This window comes from Protopterus annectens, chromosome 1.part2 (assembly GCF_019279795.1).
Source record: "Protopterus annectens isolate FY-2018-M chromosome 1.part2, PAN1.0, whole genome shotgun sequence".
NCBI lineage: Eukaryota > Metazoa > Chordata > Ceratodontiformes > Protopteridae > Protopterus > Protopterus annectens.
Genome location: NC_056727.1, coordinates 164,197,337 through 164,208,280, shown reverse-complemented (window position 1 = coordinate 164,208,280; position 10,944 = coordinate 164,197,337).

The window sequence follows — 10,944 nt, the reverse complement described above, 5'->3', positions numbered from 1 at the left end:
AGGTACAAACCCGTATGTCACCCAGTGGATAGCCAACTGGCACACAGACAGGACCTAGGAAGTTAGAACTGGGGAGTCCACCTCTGCAAAGAGGCCAGTCACAAGTGGGGTCCCTCAGGGATCAGTCCTTGGACCACTTCTTTCTGAAGTCAAGGTCAATGTCAGTGGTTTCTGGCTGACTAAATTTGCAGATGATTGCAAATTAGAAGCTGTCATTGAATCCCACACTGACACAAATGTTCTCCAGGAGGGGCTGATACAGACAAACAACTGGTGTCAGAGCCATAGACTAAAACTAAATGCCAAGAAATGCATAATAGTATCCTTTGGGAAGGCATCCATCCCTGGTAACTATCATACTGACAACACATCCCTTAGAGTTGACCCAGTAGTCAGAGACTTAGGGACACACATAGATAGTAATCTAGCCTTTGACCATCACATGTCTACAGTAGTGAGGAAATCATTCTATATTGTACAACTTTATCTAAGTCCAAGGAAGTCATTATTTCACTGTATTTTGCATTCATCAAACCTATCATTGAATACAATACCCCCTTTGGTATGTACATAACCAGGCATATCCAACAAGTGGAATGTCCACAGAGGTTCCTCACTAAAACAATACAGGATGTAAGTAAAATGTCCTATGCAGACTGCCTCAACACCCTATCCCTGTATTCTGTCTCCTACAGGCTTTTGAGGGGAGATCTATTCCTGGGATACAGGGCATTGTCAGACCCCACTCTGATGGACCTCCTGCATATCCACAGAGCAAACAGCACCATAATTACCTGTTCTAAAGACTTGCCTGTGATACAAATAGGACCTGCTGGAGATAGATAGGTATGTATTCCAGAAACTACCCCATCTGTGGAACAGGCACCCCATCCATGTGAAGCAGAGTTCCTCCCTAACCCAATTGATGTGCAACTTGGACAATTGGATAGGGAACAGGAAATTCATCCCTGGTTTGCCACCTATGTCTCTAATGGACACAGGCAACCTGTCAATGGTTCATCTTCCAGGCTTCTGCTTCTAAATGTTTCATCTCCCAAACCCCTACTTACACTTATCAAGGGTATCAGAACTTGTCAGAGATTTGGGATGCATGGCTAGGCTTAAAAAGGCCCTTGTTTTCGTTAGCCTAGTAAACATCTATGAACCTATGAACATTCCTACAGGCAAGCCAAAGTCATCAGTATTTTTCCATTACAACTTGTGTAACAACCACATACAATAAAAACATGAATTTTACAAGCAGACCAAGACAACACAGATTATATTGTGACTGATGGTTTCCAGTTTCTTTCTGTCCCCAAGTCAGAAAATTAACCCTTAAGCTTAAAACATTAAAACATATAGGCTGCTATCGTGTGTGTGTGTGTGTGTGTGTGTGTGTGTGTGTGTGTGTGTGTGTGTGTGTGTGTGTGTGTGTGTGTGTGTGTGTGTGTGTGTGTGTGTGTGTGTCTGTGTATGTATGCCAGAGGTGGGGCAGTGGAATGTGTGATTCAGTCACAGAGGGAAAGTTCACTAATGCAGCATTAGAAAACTGCATTGAATTTTTACTTTTTCTGTTTGGAAGTCATGGTCTTTTACAAGGTTTTTAGTCCAGTAATTAACTGTCTACCTCCTTTCAGATAACTCCGTTAAACAACTAGCATTCATACATTTAACTTTTGTACTGGCTATATATTCTAACAGATACTAAGCATATGTAGCCTGTATTTTATAGTGTCCAATTTCCAAGTAAGGGGAGAATATCCAGCTGTTTCTTTTCCAAGATGGGGTGATTTCTAAATCTAGTATGGGATACAGTTGGTTACAGATGGGGGCTGATAGTGTAAAAAAATAAGGATGCAGTAACCATTCTTGCACTGCCAGCAGCTATAAATACAACTGTCTATTTACAGAGCAGGGTCTTTATTTCCCTGACGTAACTCCTTGAGGCCTCCAGGGAATCTCCTTGAAGTCCATTTTCCAAACTTAGATGCCAGTTTTTAATAGAAGAGCGTTAACTCAGTCAGTATAGTCTTCTGTACACAACTTTCTCATACTATGAAAACAAGTATTTTAAAAGCTAATAAACCATACTGCAGGCTGTTTCTGGGGAGTCTCTGTAACAATACAGTTTTGTTTTGAGACTGAATTTGTTCATAAGCTGTCATGAAAAAAGTGCTACACAGGCACTTTAGTAGTTCTGCTAAGATGAAATAATGGACAGTAGCAATGTATTTCCACTGCAGATTACTGGTGCCTCCCTGCCCATAAGGTACTGGACAGGAAATAGTAACAGACTTTGCTTATTTCCTGCAATATGTTGATTTCTAGGTGTGCCCATGAGTGCTTGGGGACAAACTTATTGCAAACATCTTTTGCATAGTGAAGGATGATGGGTAGACCTATCAGAACAGTGCTTTGCTACATGGTACCGTCAGCCACGTGGTACCATTAGATACAACTTGTATGTTGGTTGTTTTTTAGTACTCAATGCAGGAATTTCAGTGTGGTTTCTAGCACTGAAGATGTCACTAGAATGGTTAAAGTCGCACTGCATGAGGGGACTTTTCCATTTCACAAATACTTATTAGCAATGAATAATTTTGCCGATGTGAGTGGCATGAGAGTATGTAATGTAAGAATGTGACCTATGACACATATAGGTGAAGTCATTTGTATGATGACATATGGCAGTAAAATGCCAGCAGCCTGTTAGGCTCACAATGCTTTCCTAGCCACATTGCAAGGGTCTTAATAGCTATCACTCTCCAATTACGGTCAAGCGTATCATTGCTAAACTTCCCCTATATACACCCATGCACTCGTGCACACACACACACACGCACACACGCACACACACACGCACACACTCACACCCGCACATGCACGCACACATGCACACACACACACACACACACACACACACACACACACACACACACACACACACACACACACACACACACACTCTATGACCATATGTGTAATTGCCAAATTCTCACTAACAAACATACGAATGGACACACATATGCACTCAGACACACACAAACCCATGCACACACACAGACACACACATGCAGGTATACCCATGTATGGCTGTTTATGCATACAATAACACATGCTGTTTTAATGTAGCCCATGGATTTTAGTTGTTCATTTTGCTATCTAGTACTATATTTTTAAAGTAAAATAAAAAAAAAAAACAGATGGGGAAAAAAAAACTTTATTAAAAATATGCCAAGGTTTTTGAAACTGAACATAATCAACATTTCTGGCAGCTGTACATTGATATCATATTCTCCCCTTTCTGTCATGTTTTCCCTTTCTGCCATGTCTTCCCTTGCATCTGTCAAGCATTGGAGTCCTGTTTGTATGCATGTCATGTACTCCCTTGCACTTAAGTACTGGAGTTCCTATCTGCACGCAGTTCTCCCAGCACTTTCAATTTTCCATTGGAATAGTGCTGCTATTGATTTTGCAGTCCTTTTTTGTGGCATTTGTTTTTATCTAGTCTATTTGATTAGATAATAAACAACAGAGAAAGCTGCCTGTTTTCAGTGGTGATCTAAAAGCCTTTTCCCCTTTAAATAGCAGTTTAGGTTAGTATAGTGTGTAAGCAGAGGCTGTAGCAATCAGACTACTAACTGATTGATTGATTCATTCATTCATTATCTGACACCTATCTTGTCTATTTGATATGCTAAGGGAACTGGAACCTATCCTGGCATTCACTGGGCGCAAAGCGGAGAAACTAACTCTGGATAGGATTCCAGTCTATCACATGTCTGGAAAATTCAGCTTATTACATTACCTACTCTGCTATACTTTCAGCCAGTGGAATTAGATACATTCACAAACACTTCAAGTGCAAGTGCTCTTGTGTTAGATGCTATGAAAAAACTATCCTTCAAGCTCTTATGTACTCCACAACACACACCACTGTTTCTTTTTTTTCTATGTGCTTGTAGCTTTGCTGAAATATTCTGACTATTTTGGGTTATCTGAGAATTTGTTTATTTAGTCAGTATACAATTGACTTGTCAAGCACATTCCTTTTCAGGTGAGATCTTGAGGAGTGTTTAACGAAGCAAAACTATGAGTACTACGGGAGAAAGAACACATGAAAGACAGCAGATAGTGATCAGTAATATCAGATCAAACAGTGAGGGAATGCAACACACCTTATTTTTATATTTTTAGCATGTATGTCAGCTTGATTGTGCCGCATTGTCTGAAGACACTTGACAGGGTGACTATACAATTTCAGTACACAGACAGTAATACAGACATATCTACAGTACTGACAATAAATAAGATACTTATCTGGTCTGATTCAGCACTCATTGGATGTGAAATAAGTTTATTCAGCATTCATATGGTTGCAGCAAGGTGTATGCTGGTTTAGACATATCTGTTTATTTGTTTACACTTTTGCTAACCATTTTTTTAATGTTTAGCTAGGTTTTGGTCCATTTATTGGAGGCCCAGTAGGAAGTAAGCTCCTCTGCTTGGCTTACAGTATAACAGAAATGAATTATAATAAATTATAGAAGAAAGTTTGTATTCATGAATAAATGAATAAGCTTTTACTCATAAACATAATTCAAAGAGACTATACAAAAGTTGCAGAAGCCACATGGAAAAACAAACGCCACTGTGTAAACAAGAAAAACTAGCAAAAAATAATAAAAGCAGGTACAGACAGCAGCAATGAGAAAAAGAAATGGTCTGCATAAAAATAATGTGCTGTTAAAACAAAATTTTCATTTTCTTATGAATGCTTGCAATTAGTTCAGCTTAGTATGGTAGTAATGTTAAAGTATTCACAGTACATTAATTTTATATTTGTACATCTAGACTTTTCCATCTGGACAGCTTCAGGGGTTGTAACTGAACAGAGGTAATGCAAAGCTGGGTGTAAAGATCAGCCTTACAGGACTAAGACCCAAAGAGAAATGAATTTGTCTTCACAAACAAAAGGGGAAGATGGCAGTTAGTGGGATTATGGGCTGAAACCTGTTAATGTGGATGCAGCTCAGTGGCACAAACATCTTGGTGCTGATATTAGTGCTAAACAAGCAGGCTGGCTGTGGGCTTGGGACTGAATGGCTATCAGTAACTGATCCAACCCAGGGGAGAGAGGGAGGCTATTTGTCGAGTCCTACTCCAGGACATCCATTTGGTACAAAGGTCCCAAAGTGGGATTCCAATACAGAGGGACCCAGCAGGTACGTGGCTGCGAAGAAGTGCAATAGGCAGATAAGCATGGCATGGCCAGCATTGTACTACCCTTTCCGACCAACAAGAGGAGGGAGACAGGCACACTATGGATCACAGCCACACTCCATTGCTGTTATCTACTCCCAGCATTTTCACTGCTGGGGGACAGGGGAATAAATGGGGTTAAATTGGTGGAAAGCTTAATGTTTATGATGGGATGTATAACAAAGAAATTGAAAAAATCCCTGAGTTACTTCATGTATATTAATGCCAGAATGATAAGGTGCACAGGATGCTCATCCTAACAGTAGATACATTACTTCAATTTGGTAACGGCAATGTTCTCTTCTGCTCAGGTAACCTGTTAAGGATTCACCAAGCTAGTTTCATTTTTTCAAACAATAAATGTCATTTCCATCCTGACAGAGAACAGTTTATTTATTAGACTTTGTTAACCAGGTTAAAGCACTGATTCACCTGGACCTTTCAGACTCAATCTGGGAACACTGATTCACCTGGACCTTTTAGACTCAACCTGGGAACACTGCCTAATTAATTAACATGCTCAGACACGCAGAATGCAAATCGACACTGAAGGAATCAATCCCTGGATTGCAGAAAGCAAATTGTTAACAGTCCATAGCCTTAATCTTTTGAATAACTGACAGAGTGCCAAGAGTTAACATTACTAGTCATCACCCATGTCTCCAAAGACCAGTGACAGACAACTAGCTGGCAAGAGAGAGTAACAAGGCACATTTTCAGAGACAAGATTCCAGTATAGTCCAGTTACCCAAAAATGTAACACACAACAAAGATAAGCTCTGGAATTCTCATACTTGTAGCATGTATTTGTATGTCAAGCTTCACTGCACCCACCATCAGCATAGCAATAAAAAACTGTGTCTCTCTGATACTATGCAGAAATGTAACCAAAGTGTTCCAAGCAGCACTGGTAGGCAGCCGGACTGATTTTAACTCATACATTGTATATCGTCAATGTACAAAGAAGGTAGACACCATAATTCCTGAGACTTCTGTTATGAGACTATCAAAATTGCTGCTATGGTATTTTATATCTTGTTTTGCCCTCTGTATATGCACTTTCCAGACAGGGGTATCTTCATTTCATGGTGTAATAGTGACAGACTATTTGCATCATCTGTCAAGTCTACCAAACATAAGGACAAGACAACATAAAACCTAGCTTGACAAGTGACATCTAAGCATCCTAATCCACAATAACCAGAAAAGCAACAAACCAAAACCTAAGGATGGGGGGGGGGCTTGCACTGCTGAGACAAAAACTGAAATCACATATCTTTTATTATGATGCATAACTCACACAACCATACTGTATAATTATATAAAGCTGGCTGATATGACACTGACTCATTTGTTGAATTATAAATGAGCAAAGCAGAAGGAATGCAAACAGCAGTCTGAAACAGAAAAAATACACAAAAAGGAACCTCCTGGTTGCTCTCCACTCCTTTGGCTATTTGGTTAGTGACTATTAAAATCTTTAAAATATTGGAGACTGGACTACACTCCCTCATATGGGGGCTGCAGCCCTGCTCTCTCACTAGTTCTATATACCATCTGTGAAGTCTCACCATTTTGGAGAAAGCAGAAATCCTTGGTCCAGCAAGAATTCAACATTTTGGGGAAAGACTACGTCACAACACACCAGTAACTGCAGAAATGAATGTCATTCACTAGTGTTTCATGGTCAAGCCTGGCTCCCTTATATAATATATAATTTCCTTCAGATCTGTCTCTGTAATACTCACTTCTGGTTAAAACAGCAGATAAACACACCTACATTATTGCGAAAAAGCCTCAGCTAACATTGCCTGCAAGACTGTTGCAGTGAGTGCCCTTCTGAATGTAGTCTTAAAATCCCATTTGTAATGTCTGGTGATAGTGTAACTGGTCAACCAAACCACTGCTTTGCAGATCTTGCCCCCCCCCCAAACAACTGTCTGAACAAGGCAGCCAATGCTGCTATTATCTAGTCAAATGAATTCTAAGGTGACCCTCAATGGTCTGTTTTCTGTGTCATAATAGAACTCACTGCAGTAAGCTATTGTCTGTTTACCCCAGAAAACCTCAGTTTATTCTGGTGGTGTTTCCAGGTCCTTTATTTAACCACATATTGCTATAATTGCTACACTAAGGACACCCAGTTATGTCTCTCCTTTTTTTCAGGAACGTGTTTCAGAATTTACTATTCTTCAAAATTGCTAGGATTCCATCCTTCAATAGATGACAGGTGGGCATCTAAAACTCAATCCTTCTAAGAAAAATATAATGATGGCTTGTGCCAGTGTCCATCCTTGGCATTGTTCTTATCCCACCTTCCTTTATTCAGGGTGAATGAACAGAATTCGTGTCACATGTTCATGATCTTGGCATGTTTCTTGCCAAAGCACGGCTTTTATGAGCCAGGTGTCAGCAGTTTTCAATGCATATTGTTTCCATGTTAAGAACATTGCTTGTATCACAAATCTGAAAACATCTTCAGACACAGTGATGGTGAATAATAAACTTGTGTTACCTCTCCTTACTTACTGCAGTGTAATATGCCTTGAACTTATTGACATAGATCTAGCTCAATGTCAGTGGGTGCAAAATTCCACAGCAAGATTTTTATCTGAACTATCTTGATCCTGCTATAAAACTAACCTCTGTGATGCATGACCTTCACTGGTTGCTGTCAGACCTGTTTTTTTTTTAAGATTATTCTACTTTTTTTCTATAAAGGTAGAACTACAGTCATACCATACTTAAATCAGGGCAATCCATATACGGAAATCTGCAATACACAATCAAATGAAATGATGGAAAGACTGCCTGATTGTGACAACCCTATCTGCAAAAAGTCATGCAGCCCCCTCTGTCTGAAAGGAAAAAAATCTTTATTACTGGCCAGAATATATGAGCTGCACATTTTAGCACTCCAAAGAGAATAGACAGATTATTTGGGTCTATATTACAAGATTGAAACTTTAGTTAATCAAATAACTAAAGATCGGTTTTGTAATATTGAAAGCTAAAAACCTCAAAAGGCTGATTTAATGCAGGGAAACACTTCCCTTGGCCGCATGAAAAAAAAACTTTTAATCCCAAATCAACACCCCCACCCACCCTAACTAAATATACCAACTCTGAGATTGCTCCAAATTGGAGAAAAAGCCATAATCCACATAAAGGCCAAGGGAAGTGTTTCCCTGTGTTAAATCATCCGTTCGAGGTTTCTAGCTTTCGATTTTACAAGATTGATCTTTAGTTATTCAATTAACTAAAGTTTCGATCTTGTAATATAGACCTGATTATCTGATGCAGAAGAGCTCTCAAAGGACAAAAAATAACCTTCCTATCTGAGATATTTGTTTGATATGCTTAATATGTATCCAAACTAAATGTATTTTCTAAAGGAAAGCACCCTTTCCTATTTATCTTCATCTCAGTCTTCGCATTTGAGGGCTTATGATCAAAGCATGGCTTACTTAGTTCAATAAACCTAAGATTTTGGCTCACTGGAGTCACCATATCCAGAGTAGCATTTATTCCCTTTATGCCATGCTCTTTTATAGTTATTAAGGGGGCCCAAGAAAATTTCCTCCATATTCTGTAATAAATTGGCTCATTATTCGGTAGTTGTACGAGGGGAAGCCTAAGTTTGAAGGTAGTGGTCAGATCAAGTATTAAGTTCCAGTACCAGATCCTTGATCACAGGAATCAGTTGTAAGGCCAAGTCCAAAGAGTGTCCTTGCTCATGAGTATCAGTGGTAACCATTTGAGTGAAGCACAAACCAGAAATCATGAAGGATTTTCACAGATAGTTAGTTTTATTCACTGTTAACTAGGCCATTAAAGTCACCCAGGATCAACAACCTTGTTTGTATTTGTACTAGGTCAGCAGAAATAACTATTGCAGACAGGCTCCTGGGTACTAGGGTGGATGATATACCAAGAGAAATCTACAAATTCACTCCTGCATTATGGACATACTTAAAGGTGTTTGAACTCTCAACATTCACCTGGGGTACTTCAGGCACTGAAGAATAACAAATAGCCATACCACTACCAATACTAACCTATCTGGGGCTATGAATTATATGAAAACCTGGAAGTGTAGAGGTCATTTAATAAGTTCCAAAATTATCCTCCTTCCAGATCTCCATAAACATCAGGTCAATCAAAAGAAGTACACTGGATATAATACCTGGTTTGTTTTGGATTGACCTGGTATTAAAATACAACCTTTAGCAGAGCTCCAGAAGGACAGACCCTGTTTAAATATTAGATGACAGATGGGAGGTCGGAATATCTTTTAAACAACTAATATAATCAAAAATCTCAGAAAGTGAAATGGGCTAACAGCAAAGACAATTTCAATTATTTTAACATCACAGGAGTCATAAGTTTGGGGAAAAGAGTATTTGCTGTTCACTACAAAAATTTGTTTATTAACAGCAACAGAAAACATAAGTTCAACTTAAAAAACCCACACATGCCTGTAGTCTAAAAATACTCCAAAAGTTACCAAAAATTAGAATGGACTAGAACACTGAGGAGGTTCTAATTATCAAACAAAGTTGTGACTCTGCTGAATGAAATATGTTCTTAATCGTATCTGGCTTTCAAATGAAACAGACTCTTGAGCAAAATTGGGCAGAGTGCCTGCAAAGAACTTCTGCCAAGCAGTGGATAAATGTGCTTTATTTTCACTGACAGCAAACTAGAGGAAGACAAAGAGAAGGTCCATCCATGTATGGCTTACCAATTAGTTTTGGCATTTCCCATGGGTGAAAAAAGGAGACAGCCCATTTGTACATGGTTTAGCAAATGGTTTTTTGGATTTCCCATGAATCATTTGGCCTGGTATCAGACCATAAACTAATCTCACTGGATATTCACATCCCGACCCCACCCCCTGCCCAGAAAACCACAGTGAAAAACTTCTTTAAAGCAAATTTCACACTCCTCAAAACTGAGGTGGAATCCTTCGAATCCTTTATAAATGCATTCTATGAACATCTTCAGGAATGCATGGATCATCGATCCCAAATAAAACCAAGACCCAATCCTCCTGGACCCCAGCCATAAACAAACTAAGGAGGAAGCTACTAAATGATAGAGCAAAATCCCAAAGGAAGGCATCACTGATCAGTATTAGCAAAAACTACGGGCACACATAAAATTGTCTAAGGCCAGCTTAAAATTGCACAGGACACTAAGGATAATCACAAGGCTTTCTTTAGTTATGTTAGGAACCTGGGTGGTAATTCCCAGATATGCTCAGAATTAGTCCAAAATGACAAAAATACACCGAACCCACAGACATTGTCAACATCCTAGCTGACAGGTTCACCCTGACATCTCAGATGCAAACACAGCATCAATGGGACCAGATGGTGTCATGAACTCAAGAAGAGCTCAACCCAAACATAAAACTACTGTTCAATCTCAGCCTTACTACAGGATATGTCCCAAAAGAGTGCGTGACAGCAACAGTGGTCCCTCTCCACAAAGGTTGTGCCTCAATGGATCCTGGAAACTAAGCCTGATTAGCTTGGTCTGCAAAGCTATGGAAAGGATCATCATGGACCTCATAAATAAAGATATTCAGTTTGGCTTTAAGGGAAGATCCTGCCTCTTAAACTTGGTTGATTTCGAAGGTGGTCTGCACAGCCTACCTGGAAATATAAACCCCTA